This window comes from Prunus persica, chromosome G6 (assembly GCF_000346465.2).
Source record: "Prunus persica cultivar Lovell chromosome G6, Prunus_persica_NCBIv2, whole genome shotgun sequence".
Classification (NCBI taxonomy): domain Eukaryota; kingdom Viridiplantae; phylum Streptophyta; class Magnoliopsida; order Rosales; family Rosaceae; genus Prunus; species Prunus persica.
The window spans coordinates 13,317,683-13,333,229 of record NC_034014.1 but is presented as its reverse complement, the minus strand read 5'-3'; the positions used below and the strand labels follow the sequence as shown (position 1 = coordinate 13,333,229).

The following is a 15,547-nucleotide window of genomic DNA, read 5'->3' as shown; positions in this document are numbered from 1 at the left end:
CAATAAACTGGTTGGGAGTTGTGATGAGAGTCTTAAATTGTATATTTTTAATATAATTTTGGAGACTTTATGATATAAATTTGGCCTATTAAAGATAATTTCACTTGATGTTACATTTCATACTCACCAATTGGATTTATGAATTTTCTGTATTTAATTTGGTGAACTTATTAGGTGAATTTATCTTTTGTAGGAAGTTGGAAAGCCAAAAGATGATAATATATATTTGTCCAAGTTCAAGCCAAGTGTGAAGAGAATTGCTAGTAGATTTTATTGAAGAATTGATTGTGGGATTATTGTGATTTTAAAGAGGAGTAAAGAGGGAGAAGAGAAGACAAAAACGTTGAAGCTAAGGAGCCTATTTCATGTCATTCATAGCCATATAACGCCCACTACCTCACCATTATTTCTTTTCCACTAACTCTCCACCATCAACACATGTTTAATCCAATTAATCTCTCACTTAAACCCTTCATTACCCACCATGAATGTATTAGCTTTCCACTCACCTCATTGACTACTATAAATCACCCATCAACTTATTTGGCAAGGAGACCACTAAGACAAATTTCTTTATCCATTTCATTCAAAATTTAGTTATGTTTTTCTTTGTAATGAGTTGCTAGAACTCTAGCTAAGGCTAAAGGGAATGTCCCTTGAGTAAGTTTGTGCATTGTTCTTTAATCCAATATATGGTGTGAATTGCTGACTTCTTTTATATTTGGTTGTTCAATATTTTCATATCTTTTTATTTTGATTGATATTAAGTCCTACTATTTTTTCATGAGTTCAATTATATTTTTCTCATTGTTAAGAACTGACTTAGCATGGTTTTAAATTAAAACATTAGATATTAAGCATTTCCATTTTTTGAACAATCATTAATAAAAAATAACATTGAAAAATTAAATTGATTTTAATTTCTTTATCTTCTGGTCAAAGTTTCTCAATGATAATTTGATGGAGTTATAATTTGGATTAAAGAGCATGAAACATATTTTGCTTAAAGAATTGAACCTTGATGTCCATTATTGATATTCATTTTTACACTCAATCTCTCAAATCAAATTACTTTTTCATTTTGCTTGTCACTTTTATTTTGGTATGTTTAATTATTTCTTTGTCTGCAGACATTTGCCTATCTGTCCCCTGAGGATATGATACTTGGACTTCCAAGATTATTACTACGTGTGACTACTTGCACTTGGTTAGATGCAACAAGCAGCAACATCACAAAGTTTATGGGAAAAAGTTGTAATGACAATCCATGATCACAAAGTCAAGAGGAAAATTGAAAATATCCAATCCACGATCGACCACATTTCTAAGCAAAAGGACAGTTTTGGCATTGCCAGCATCGCTTCACCGAAGGGAGGTCAAGGGATCATTTCTATGAATGAGAGGCTGCGATGGTGGAGGCGGCCATTAACCCATACTGAGGAAGATGATTTGGTTGATCTTGTAGAAGACACTGAGGCATTGCTAACACAGCTATCTAGGACCGAGGTGCCGAGTGGTTTCTATTGTACGTATGGGTGGTTTGGGCAAAACTACTCTTGCGAAAAATTTGTACAATCACATTGATCTAAGGGACCAATTTGATTGTAAGGCGTTCGTTTATGTATCTCAAGAGTACAGAAGAAGACTCTGCGAAGAATCATCAAAGATGTAAATGCTCAAAATATAGGTGATTTGGAGGAAGTAGAAGAAGAGATGGTAAAGCAGCTGTACGAATTCTTGAGAGGGAGGAAGTAACTTGTGGTTCTTGATGATGTATGGGAAAAGGAAGTTTGGGAAAGTTTGGAAGCTGCATTTCCTACTAGTGGAATGGCAGGAAGTAAGGTGATGCTGACAACCCGTAACAGGGAGGTTGCCTTACATGCAGATGCAAGGAGCACTCCCCATGAGCCGCGAATGCTGACAGAGGATGAAAGCCTGGAATTGTTTCGCAAGAAAGCACTCCTGGGAATGGATCATTTTCCCTCCGACTTGAAGAATCTGGGAAGAGAGATGGTGACGAAATGCGGAGGTCTACCCTTGGCAGCGGTGGTGCTTGGAGGATTAGTATCCAGGAAAATGAAGACTAGAGAGGAATGGGAACACGTCCTTCAAAACCTCAGTTGGCACCCTGATTGATCAAGATCGTACTTCTGCAATTTTAGCCCTGAGCTATAAAGACTTACCTTTCTACTAAAAATCTTGTTTTCTCCATTTGGGTCTTTTCCCTAAGGATTTCTTCATACCAAAAACGCAATTGATGCGCTTGTGGATAGCAGAAGGATTCTTACCCCCAACAAGGGGAAGATAAAGCAGAAGGTGTTGCTGAAAATTGCTTGAACGAGTTGATTAATAGGTGCATGATCCAAGTGGGAACTCTGACCTCACTTGGGAGGGTTAAGACCATCGGCATCCATGATCTTCTTAGAGACTTCTCTCTCTGTGTATCGAGGGAAGAAAATTTTATTGGAATTATACTGGTCGTGAAGTTGAATCATCAGTTTCCCCATCAACCAAATCTGGAAGAATTGCGTTACATTCTAACCATACGCAACATGGTTTCCTACACACCTTTCCTAAATCCATATGCTCCCCATTTACGATCCCTTCATTTTTTCAACTGCTTTCAACATCCAGACTTCTATTTTATTAAAAAGGATTTCAAGTTGCTGAAGGTCTTGGATCTAAAGCATGCAATAGGATCCTCAGACACACCTAGTGCTATAGGGATCCTAATTCAGTTGAGGTATCTTGGAGTGAGCCAGATTCTTAAAAATTGCTACATCCCACCATCGATTGGAAACTTGAAGAACCTAGAGACACTGGATTTGGGATCTTCTTATTCACCCATCCCCAATGTCATTTGGAAGATGAAACGTTTGAGGCATTTACAGACCCTAAAAACTACATGGGCTGGAAGATGGATAGAAGATGGTGGCTTAGCCAACATGATCAGTCTACGACGACTGGGAATAGAAAGATTATCACTAGAAAAGGTAAACTTGGTGATTTCAATCCTAAAGAGAATGTGCTACCTGCAATCATTGTGGCTGGAGGTGATGAACAAGGAAACATTCCCAACATCCATGGGCCTCTCTCATTTCCAACATCTCCACAAGCTGTGTTTAAAGGGGAAAATAGAGAAGTTACCTCATGTATGTGAATTGCAGCCAAACCTCGTCAAGCTAAGTTTGATTGGTTCTGAGCTCCAGAAAGATTCGATAGTTCAACTAGAAAGGTTGCCATACCTGAAGATGCTTGTCTTGGGGAACCAATCCTACAAATGGAGGGAACTGGTTTGCTCTTGAGAAGGGTTTCCACAGCTACAAGTTCTACACCTTGTTTCTTTAATTGGAGGAATGGGCAGTGGAAGACAATGCAATGATGAAGCTCGAGCATCTAAAGATAGAAAGTTGCCTAAAACTGTAAAAGATTCCAGAAAGATCGAACTTGTTTACTACTACTCTAGAGAAATTAGAGATTGTTGCAATGGACACAGGTTTCGAACGGCGGATTTGATTGAATCACCATAAAGCCTCAACCAATTGTTTCCAACATTAATGTAAGTTTGTTTTTTATTAAGTAAATCAACTTTAATTATAAGGCACAACATTTGTTTTTAAGTTTGATTACTCCGTTCTAATTTATTGAGAAATTTTTATATACACTACTATATAAATACCATACAGGCTACTTTGTTAGGCTCGCATTCATAGTGGTTTTATGAACCGTCTCTAAGACCCCCTTCAAAGACCATTCATGCCAGAAATCAACCAATTCGGACATTGAAATAAACATTAATCAATTGCAAACTTTGTGACAACCTAAACTGTTCCTTTACATCTTTGGCACATTATGAAAATGAAGATGCGTTGAATCCAGATTTTGGTTCAGGATGCACGAAACAATACCACGCTACAAAATGGATATTTTATTTTCCCATGTTGATTATAAGGAAGAAATACTCTTAAGAAGTAGACACAGAGTTGGTAAGGTGCTCTCATTAATTGTTGAATACAATTGCTTCGAAAAATACAGATTTCAGATTCCTATTGAATGAACTTTTAAAAAACAAATTAAAAAAGAAATAAAACAAAATGAAGATGTGTAATTACCTAGGTACACGGGTGATGATATACCGTCCCTTCTCTAAATCGTATATAGTCTTTAATTGTGGTTTCCGTGATTGCAATACAAAGAATACAGCGAATAGAGCAATTAAAAGAAACGCAAAGAAAGAGAAGTAAGTGACTGACTCATTTCCAACAATCTGGCCCATATTGTCAAGTTCCCATTCAAGGGGCTCCAGCATTGTTTCAACGAGGAAAGCACCAAGTGTCCAATCAAGAGGATGTTTCCAGTCTTGTTGGCAATCCAACCCTGAAAAGAGTAATAACATTAACTTGATCGTATACAAAAAGGTTTCCATCTTACAACAAATATCAGTTCAAGGGAAGCTAGATCACGATATTAAGTGTTGTATATGGTTGAAAGAAAGATGCAATAAGGACAGCTCCACAAAATGCAGTAAAATGAAGTTTGAAGACATGCAGAGTGCATACAAAGCCTTCTACATTGCAGAAATGCATTCTTTGTTATTACGCATGCATCAATACCAAAAATATCAGTTGTATAGCTCATAGGATTTCTTGCAGCTTTTTAATTAACTCACCTGATCCAATAGATACATAAAGAATATAGATGAAGATTACCAGTTACTACCAAGCCTGCAAGTGTACAACATACCTTTTCTCATCCATGGGGATTCCTAGACTGTCATGCAACAGTGCCACCATATATGCAGATGAGAAACAATATTTCAATAAATCTGAGTCAACGATGCTGTGATGTTGATTTTTCTGTTTATCCCAATCATCTTCACAGTAACGTTGACCTGCTGCCTCCAACTCAAACAAAGAAGCCGTGGGAACCAGCCCAAAAAGCTGTACACGGTTGAAAACAGGCAAAAGTACCAAATTAATGACTGAAACAAACAAGAAATAAGGCAAAAGGTATTCAGGTTAAACAAAAAGTAGCCTAGAACTAAAACGTGAAATTTTTTAATTATCTTCGGCATGTCCTTACACTCCCTTTATAGTAGATTCAAGCGAAATTGAGTTTACAACACCCTTCGAACTTAAATATATCCTTTAAATTTTTTGCAAATAGGCACTTTATAAAAGGCATTCCCTTGTGGCACATGCTCCTATAAATTGTCAATTCATTTACAGTGACATTCAGTGATCAGGGTAAGCTAAGTTGCAAATGTACTTAGGCTGAAGTGAACCATTGATATATTCTAATGATTGCACATTCATACCTAGGTGGATACGAATTTCTAATTTCTGGGCAATACTTAAGAACGTGAGTGCTATCACGTCACTACTTTCCTAGAACCTAGAACAGCACTCAAGCACATGTTAGAAAACCAAATTTGTTGGAAATCCCTAATATTTTATAGTTCTTAAGTGTATTTTATTTCTAAACTTGCATAGAATGATTGAGGCCTTGATTGCTTGATAAGCCCCCTTGAGATTAAGACAAACTTTTTGGTATTTTGTGTTGGAATAAAACTTCTTGACAACTTTAGACAATCAAGAAAGCTGTGCAGCTTTTCCAGTGGAGTTCAGGAATCAATGGACCAGATATTTCTGGCAGTAGGAAACGGGAATATATGATTATGCAATAAAGGCCTCGAATCCAAATTCAAGTAAATCGGTTTTGCTAGCAAGTTTAGAACTCATGGAAATGATTAACTTACATAAGAGAACAGGTCTCAAGGGCATTGTAAACCTTACAAGTGCCTATTATTCTGATCATATTCTGAAGCACAGCTCATAAACTTTAATAGTTTTGTTGGTTTATTTTTTCTTCCTACACCTACTTTGAGTCAGTTGACTAACTCCTGAGCAAGTGCAGTCCCTTTGTGCCATACCATGTAATTAACAAGATAAATCCCTCGATTCCCAGGGTTGCACACAATGAGCTATGCTGCTTGCAAAGGCCACACTTAGACCCGAGTAAATTGGACTTGTTCTTAAAACAGTGAGCTTGTGTAGGCTTTGCTTAGCGGAGGGTGCCTTGCAAGCCTATGTATAATACGAAAAAGTAAAAACCTTCCTAAGTTAACAGTATAATTTATAAATATGTACTTTAAAATTCATTCATTTTTCTTTTTCAAGTTTCAGACTCGAGCTCAAGCTCAGCCGGTTTTATAGCTTCTGAATTTGTAATGAACCAGGTTTAAACCTGAAGGTTGAGCTCAACCTAGCAAGCATAGCTTAAATGAACCGTAGCCCGGCTTGATGTGGCCTGCTTGCATACCTACATAAAGCAGCAACAGAGAATTTGAAGACAGGCGCAAACTCAGGCCAGTGCTTCCTAAACCATCTTGAACCTAAACCAAAGAAGCACTCACCTGTCTGGTTGAATATGAGCCCAATGTTGACTGACAACACTTTAGTGTGTGTAGTTGCAGTTTGAACTATTATACCTTATAGGTTAGTAAGGTTTGCAATTGGGTCCAAAATTACATTTCTGTCAAATAAATTGACAGAAATGAGATGCGTTGGTCATACATGAGAGGATAAAAGTGCGATTTGACAATGGGTTTTATTTCTCTCCCCCATTTTAAACATTTAAAAAAAATACCTTCAATCCCTAAAATACATTTCAGAAAGTTTCAATTTCTAAAATGACAATCCTAATGCCCCTTCTAAATGATTTTACTTTAGAAAGGGAATTAGGAAATAATCTCATTATACTTCTTAATGAAATTATGGTGTAAAATACAAAGTAGTTTACTGTGACCAGTAACAATTAATAGCCTAATTATAATTTGAAACAAACCTGAAACTCATGCCAGCTAAACTTTAACAAAGAAAATGAAATAACCTGTTTATTTACCAACCTCAGAAGTAAATAAGAAGTTCTTGGTAGAAACTGGTTTGCCTCGTAACTCAAAAGGAAAGGATGAGACAATTTTGCAAGGTGCGTGCATGCATTTGTCTGCATTTTTAAACAACAGCTATTAATGAATCTTTTTTTCATACAAGTGACCTAGAATCTCATGAACCAATGAGTTATAACTTCACAATTTATCTAACAGATATCTTCTCAAAAAGAATGCTTCTATAAACAAGATAATTTATAGGAGAGTAAAATTGGTAAAATAGCATAAAATCAAAGTGTATTTCCATGGATGTATAGGTAGATATTATTTATAAAATTTATTAATATGCAGGCAGTGTGATTTTTTTTTAAGCTTGATTAGTCATGCTGTCAATTGACGATACAGTTACATAATCATTTACTATGTCATTTCCAACTGAACTCTGCATCAATCACAAATGGCTTTCAACATGCAAGTTGACCTTGTAATTCTCTTTACTTTTATTCTAGCTATATGGTGAATAGGTCAGTTATCTAATGAGATCTTAGAGCATCCACAATGGACTCCCTAAACAACCTCCTTAGATAAAATTTAGGAAGGAAGTGAGAAAACCCACCTCCAACCATGCTCCCTATCCAACTCCTAAAATTGGGAGACCTCTAGGAGCTCCTAAATCTGAGGAGAGAGAAAGGACTCCTAGTGGCTCCCTATAATTAAATGCTTCTTTACTTTAATGCTATTTTAAGTATTTATTTAATGCCAATTATTTTTTATTATTATTTTATATGAAGAGAGAGCATTTATGCTAAATTTAAAAATAAAATAAAAAATCATTTATGATTCCCTAAACTAGGGAGCATGGTTGGAGTTGAAATTTTTTTAAGGAGCTCCTAAAATAGCTTTCTAATGTTTTTAGCTAAATTTTAACTAAAAAAATAAGGAGCATGATTGTGGATGCTCTTAGTTCTCAAAAGTTGGATCAAATATGGATGCACAATAGGTGAAATGTTTCTCAGGAAATCTCTCACCCCTTCACATGTGAACTAATAGGAAAAGACGAAGAAAGAATCTGACTTAAAGACCTTAGGAAAGAGCGCTTCATGGATAGATTTAGCAATCCAAGGGAAAAATGCTATTTTTCATCCTTTCTCTACTAATTGACAACCCCTTTACTGGCTGCACCTCACTTGCTCTATCCACTTAACTTCATCCATCCATTGGCACCACTTAACTTACTTCATCCATCCACTGCCAATGTACTTTTAAAAGGTGAAAGAGGGTCACCTGCCTCAATCTTAAGGGCAATACCGGTGAGATAACCTTGTACAAACTTGAAACAAATCTGTTGGTTTGAAGTCCACAACATTTACTGCATCTCATTTATTGGGATAAGGCAAGTGTGGGTGATGCAAAATAATGGATTAGGGTTGTTCTAATTTCGTTTCCTATTTTATTTTGTATTTTCCTGTTTTGGTTACTTTCCTGTTTCTAGTAGGATTAAGATTACTTTCCTATTTCTAGTAGGGTAACTTAGGACCACTTTCCTATTATAAATATGTGGTTGGTAATTCGATAGAGACGACTTCATGGATGAATGAAATTATCTGTTCTTGTGTTCTCTCTTGTTTCTCTGCCTTCTAAACCCTAATATCTCTTTTCTCTTCTAGATCTCTCTTCAGTCTATCTATTTCTCTCTGATCAGCTCTTCTATCATTATAATTCTGTTTCTAATCCTCAGTTTTCTTCTCCTAATCTTTTTGTTCGGTATTTCTATATTATCTTGAATCCTAACTCCTCTTCTTTTCTAAATCCCTTTCTAATTTCTAAATTTCTTGTTACTTGTTCTAAATCGGTAAGTTTCACCAGTTATGCTGCATTTATTACTTCATAGTATGAAACTCCTCAAAGACTGATGTTTTGCACATGTGTGGGGGTGTGCTTTAATTCAAAATTATCCCAGCACAAAACCATAAAATAGCATCGAGGATTTTCTTGCCCCTTATAAAAACTTCCAAGAACAGAGCTCTTTCCTAGATCCATTGTTATGGCGCTTAAAATTCAATTTGGTCTTCCATCTTACTCCCTTCTAGGGAGACACATTATAACCAAAAGTTCTATTGTTGCCACTAATGACATATGCAATAGTGACACTGAGAAATAGGCTAATTAGTAGTTCTTTTTTCGGGAAAGGGCAACTTTATTGCTAATATACAATAAAACAACTTTTTATAGACAGGTTATTTTATGGTTATATAAGGGGCAGCTAACACGAAAAGATATAAAGAAATAATTCCACTAAACTGTCCAACAGAAGCAGGAAGTCAACTAAAAATTGGTACCAGCACAAGATAATTGAATTTCAAATGAAAAGGAAGATCAGAAACTCATGACACTGAAGGAGCAAAAGATGATGCTACCTTGCCTTCTCTTTAATAATGACAAAGCTTCAGATTTGCAAGAAGAAAAGTTTCCACCCATTGAGGACACCAGAAGTTGTGTATCACTTGCATTCACTGTCAGCTTATATCCTCTAGGAATACAAGGGTTACCAAGACTTCTCTCCTTAGAATTCGAAACTGCATTACAAGTGATTTTTTTGCCACAATCAGAAGCAGATTCAAAAGAAAAAAAGGCTGAACGTGCAACAAATTTATACTTGAGGCTTAATGTTAACACGCCCATATATGCAACAGATTAAACCACTAAAATGCTGCATGCTAAGATTTGTTTCATATCCAGATATAGTTCCAAATATAGTTTTGTATAGTATTGCATGTTTGAATACCAAACTATTAACTATCTGAAACAAACAACAATGCATAAGTAGGTATAGCCATGAAGAGCAACAATGGTCCAAGAACAACAAAGCAATGTATGCAAGGTAGTCAAACCTACTAAGGAATATGGATACAAGACGACATCAACATGCTGATTAGAGAGTTCTCAAACTTTAAGAATATGGATACGATAATAATCATAGTTCTGTAAAGTCTTAACAAAAAATTTTTAGCATTGCTAATCTAATAATGGTCAATCTATAACCTAAAATTCCGTTGTTTTTTTCTCCCAAGTAACAACTGTGTTCATTCATTGTCATGCTTCATTGGTTATATTCGAGCATCAAGAGCACTTTATCATGCTAAGGTTCAGTCTAATGTGCTAAAGTGTCTTTATATTTTTTAGTCAGTCTTTAAGTGAGTTGTGCATTTAATTTTCGATTCTCATTTATCAAAATCTCAAAGTTTCAGACCCATAACTTTATATACTATCACGAAATATGAATTAAAAAAATCCAGGAAAATGCAATTGAGATACATGTTTCCGCCTTTTGACTCACCCAGGCATTCCAGAACCCTCAATGAGCTCAAGCAATTAAAACTAGTTAAAATTATAGTGCTTGAAACCTCTGACTACTTTATAATGATTGTATTGAGCTTTAAAATAATGAAAATATTAGAATGTGCCACTGATGCCTTAGTAACACTAAACTAAAGTTAATCTTCATCCCTTTCCTTTTTCTTCTTTTATTTTTATTTTTTATATAATAAGAAACTTGATTTTTTATTAAAAATTAAACAGTACAACAAAAGTGCACAAGTAGTCCACTTCTAAGAGAAAACTAAATGTGCAAACTGCATCAGCACCTCAATGATGTGAATGGAACCAAAAAGGCACAAATCAATGGTGTGAATGGAGCCAAAGTCCAGACGCAACTGAAGGTTGTGCAATATATATTTTAATGTATAATTATAGTAGTTCAAAGCCACGAAATCAACTTTTATCCCATGGTTCCGAAAAAGAGAAAGGTCAACAAATCTTACAAGGTGTCAATTCTCTAGACTTCTGCAGCTCATACAGTGATTCCCAAGCTGCATCCTGTACAAAAAAAAAACACAAAACAAAAGAAAAAAAGAATTTGTCACAATATTTGGTTGAGGATCTTCCACTGTATCATCAAAACATTTTGAACGTGGTCAAGTAGCCTCAAGTTTAAGCTAATTCATAAAGCACTAGAAAAATTAAATACAAGTGGTACTTTAACTATGAAAATCATTGATATTAAGAAGAAATTAAAGTTAGAATCCATTAGCCATCCATACATACTTATGGTGAAAAAAATTAATAAAACATACAAGTAATCCGATTAAATTGAGTCCAAACTAAAGATTTTATATCCACAAGCAATATCATTTATGTATGCTGCAGATAAGGGTATGTTAATTAATAGATAAAAGTGACCAATGAATGAGAATATTTATAAGAAATACCAAGTTTCCAAGTGCTGCGCTCACACAAACTTGTACTAGCACATGTGCTAGTTACTAATTAAACACAGATTTAGATTAAGAACACAAGCTCTATAAATTTACAAACAGCATAGAGTGAGCTAATTACGTAGATATCAGAGCTTCTTAATTAATAGAACCACATAACCAATGAATTAATATCTAGTTAGTCATACACATGCCAATTTATAACATACACAGAGTTTCCAATTTATAACTATGTTATCCTGTCAAATTCCAATATATACACATATGTAGTTGCTCAAACACATTTGAATTGGCACATGTACTGGTCAGACATAGGTATAGATTAAGCATACAGAGTGTATAAAATCACAATATCCAGGCAACACAGTTGTCCATGTTTGGAGTTTCCTCCACAATCTTTCATGACCAACCAACTCCATCAACAGTCTTATAATTCAAAAATAAATTTACAAACGGAATTCAGATGCAAACACCTGGCCAAATAGCGGCAAGCCTTGACTGTAAAGGTGGTAAGTAACTCCAAACAATTTGATAATTCGAGACGGAGAAGAATTCACTTCTAGTGATTCTTTTGCAGCATAAGTGACCTGCAAGTGATTTGCATTTTCAAGCATTATTATTAACACAAAAAAACACGGCTAGAAATGCTATTGTTTGTTTAGAACGATAAACTAAAGCCAGTAGTAGTTGGTAAATGAAAATAAACCTGCAAAGAAGTCCCACCAAGTTCAACAATCCCAGTAGTTTCCTGAGGCTCACTCTGCAATGTTCCAAGACCATAGTTGGCACTCACCCAAGCATAAACACCTTGTTCCTCACCTGCGCGGCAAAATCGCAAATTCCAATTCACAATGTGACCAATTCACTCAAGCAAACCCTAACTACTGTACAGGACATGAAGATTTTAACCTGGAATGACCCGGGCCCACTCGTCCTTGAACCAAAACCCCGACGACCTCAGCACCTTCCTACACGATTCCAGAAGCTTCTCAGCGACCTCAGGCCCCAACGCATCCAGCTCGGGGCCGGCAAAGAAGAGGAGCTTGGTGTTGCCTCGCTCCTTCTTGGGCACCTGCAGCTTGGCGAAGCGGAGGAGAGGGACGAGGGACCCGCCAGCGCGATCGGGGTTGGCGGCGAAGGCAGAGAGGCCATGGGGGGAGGAGGTGGAGCTGGAGGGCGCGGTGCCATCGAGAAAGTGGAAGATGCGGAGGCGGACGGCGGCGGGGCGCGCGGAGACGACGACGCCGAAGAGGGTGGATTCGGAGTGGGCGAATTTGGGGGAAAGGTGGAGCTTGTGGGCGGTGGAGAGGAGGTAGAAGAGGAAGGGAAGGGTGAGGAGAGAGAGGGAGGGGATGAGGCATTTGGAGGGAAGGCGGTTGACGTTGCGGGAGGAGGAGCTGCCACTGGGAGGCGGTGGTCTCTTTGATTGGATTTGGAGTTGGAGGGTTGACAAATCCATTGGAGTTGGTGGCTTTGGCTACATTTGGTTTGGTTTTGGTTGGGAGATTTGAGATTTGGGCACTGAGCACTGGCCACTGGGCAGGCAGGGGAGCATGCAAATTCCAACGGAACTGCAGATTGTTCCCCAAAAAAATTGTATCGGGTTTCTGCAACGCCTTTCTTTTTTTAGTTTAAAATTTGGATTATTTTTGGACATACCCCTCAAAGTGCATTTGACTCTAACTTTGCCCCCTAAAATTCATTTTGTCTCACTTTACCCATTGTTCACTCATACTTGTCTCACTTCACCTCAACTTTGACAAAATATTAATGGATAGTTGGGGAGACAGAGAGAGAGAGAATTGGAGAGGGAGGAAGATGAGAGAGAGAGAGAGAGAGAGAGAGAGGGGCAGAGTGTGGATCGGGGAGGAGGGCTAAGGTTTGGGTAACATGGGTAGTTAGGGAGACAAACCGAGAGAGAGAATTGGAGAGGGAGGAAGATGAGGGGGAGAGTGAGAGAGACAGAGTGTGGATCGGGGAGGAGGGCTAAGAGCAACTCCACCCATTTGCCCTTAGCCATGGCAAGGGGGGAGCTAGGGCAGCCACTATTCACGTGAATAGTGGTTGCCCTTGCAAATAGTATTTTGAGTTTCCACCCATTGCCATGGCTAAGGGCAATTACTATTCATTTTTTTGTTTTTTCACAACTTTTTTTTACTTAAATAATTAATTTGGATAATATTTTCGGATAAGATTTTTGGGTTCCTACGTGTCAATACTATTCATATCGGATAAGATTTTATTTTATTAGTTGTATTGGTTGGTATTCATTAAAAAAAAAAAATGAGGATTTGGTGTTAAAAGTGAAGAGTATTGGTTGGTATTTATAGACACGGGCGGACCCATAATTTTTTTAGCGGAGGTGCAATATTGGCTAAGTATGAAAAATGGTTTTTCGGAATAATTATTTTCTCAAGATAATTTTTGGCGGCTTTTATTCCTTACACATCAAATAAGAAAACTTGATTTTATGGGATTTTAATATGAAGTATATATTGACTTAATGAGCCATCATTTTTAGCCTAAATCGTATTTTGCACTAAAACCGATTTTTCATATTTTGATTTGGTGGGAATTTGATTTTCTAGTATTTTTATTTGAATCCAAATGGGGGGTACTTCCTTATTTACATTGTAAACTTAAGTAAATGGAGTAATATAAAAATAAATTAAAGTAAAAGGACAAAGACATTTACTTAAATGTTGAAAATGGAAATAAGGTATAGAGGAAAATGTTGAATAAAGAGTGAATAATAGTAGAAGTATAATGAAATGTATGAGGATTGGTGTTGAAAGTGAAGGGTATTGATAGGTATTTATAGAAAAAAAATATCAGAATTTTTTAGAATTTTTTAAAAAAATTTACGATTTTTTTTCATATTTTTATTGCCCAAAAAAGCCACAGCCGTTGGATTAATTTGGAGAAGCAGATCGGAAGGCTGGGGAGGCGACACGTGGCAGCGCACTTTGGACCTGGCGCACTGACGTCAGCGTGACGCGAGGCTGACGTCAGCAACACGCGAGTTGGACCTCGGGCTGGTCTCGCCTTCGGGCTGGCCCGAGTTGGTGGGTCCCACACCACCCCCGGGCCTGGGCTGTACGCTGGAGCGACTTCTTTTTTTTTTCCTGCCCTCGCCTCGGGCTGGGCTCCCTCGCTGGAGCTGCTCTAAGGTTGGGGTCGTGGTGGGTGTTGAGAGAGAGAAGGATGGGGGCAGATGGAGGGGGAAGGGAAGAGCAGGGTACTACTACTGATGTAGTTTTTTTTAATCTTCTTTTTTTAAAAATTTTTTTTTAATTTAATTTATGAATTTTAAGTTTTTGAATTTTTAATTAATATTTTGTGAAAATGGGGTAAAGTGACACAAAATGAGTTTTAAAGGGCAAATTGAGACTCAAATACACTTTCAAGGGGTATATCAAAAAATAAGCTTTAAATTTTCATTTTTTTTCTTTTATGAAGTAGGAAGGATAAATCCCAAGAAAAAAATTAAATTTTTTTTTAATCAAATCAGAAAGGGTGATGTCAAACAGAGCTACAATTAACTCAATACATCCTACTACCAAATTATTTATGGCATGTTTACAAATGTGTAATTGGATGAGGAGGAATTGAATTGAGGATGAGTTGATGGAGAGGAGTTATATTCTGAATTCCTATTGAAGTTGTTTAATAAACTATATGGAATTGGGGTGAGAGTTGTGGTAATTACTAAAATATCCTCGTTATTGGTTAAAGTATATGACAAATTTGAAATTGAAATTTTAAAATTGTGTGAGGATATAAGGGGTAAAAAAAGGTGAATTCATAATGGGTTAGTTCTCCAGGAATTAGAATACCATCTCCCATCGAATAATTGAATTCCTCCAAAATCAGGAATTCTATGAATTCCTAATTTTGTGTGGATCCCACTTACATTTTAATTTCTTAATGTAAACGCATGAATCCTTCATATGTAGAATTCAGTGCCCGATGAGAATTCCAATTCTTGATTAATAAACACACCATTATTGAATTACTCATTTACCTTTATATAAAATGACCGAAAATGATATATTGAATTGTGAAACAAATTTTATTTTAATAAGTACACTTGACTCACCACATTCAACTTTATTCAAACGTAAGTGAAAAACTCTACTTCCAAAAACCTTAACTCCAAACAATTTGTTTCATCGTTATTTAGTAATTTATTAATGCAAACAAATCTCATGGATGCTTCACACATGTCGAGGAATCATCAAAAGAGGATTAACTTTGGTATTTTTTTTAATTTAGGTTGAAAATCTAACCAACCCTATTGGCACATAAAATTATTCGTTATAGTAGAGGCAATTACACAAGTAGCAACAATCTCTATTTTAAATGTATAATCATATGTACAAAC

General features: G+C 36.5%; 2 pseudogenes across 1 annotated transcript; one reads left to right on the top strand and one right to left on the bottom strand.

Annotated features, from left to right (window-relative positions):
- On the top strand, nt 1,404-2,460 carry LOC18772203 (annotated as a pseudogene).
- LOC18773187 lies at nt 3,914-13,148 on the bottom strand (annotated as a pseudogene). Its single transcript, XR_002272288.1, has 8 exons — nt 12,073-13,148; nt 11,870-11,982; nt 11,637-11,750; nt 10,711-10,765; nt 9,307-9,465; nt 6,908-7,005; nt 4,740-4,940; nt 3,914-4,377 (listed from the first exon to the last, which is right to left on the bottom strand). The product of XR_002272288.1 is annotated as a probable apyrase 6 (transcript).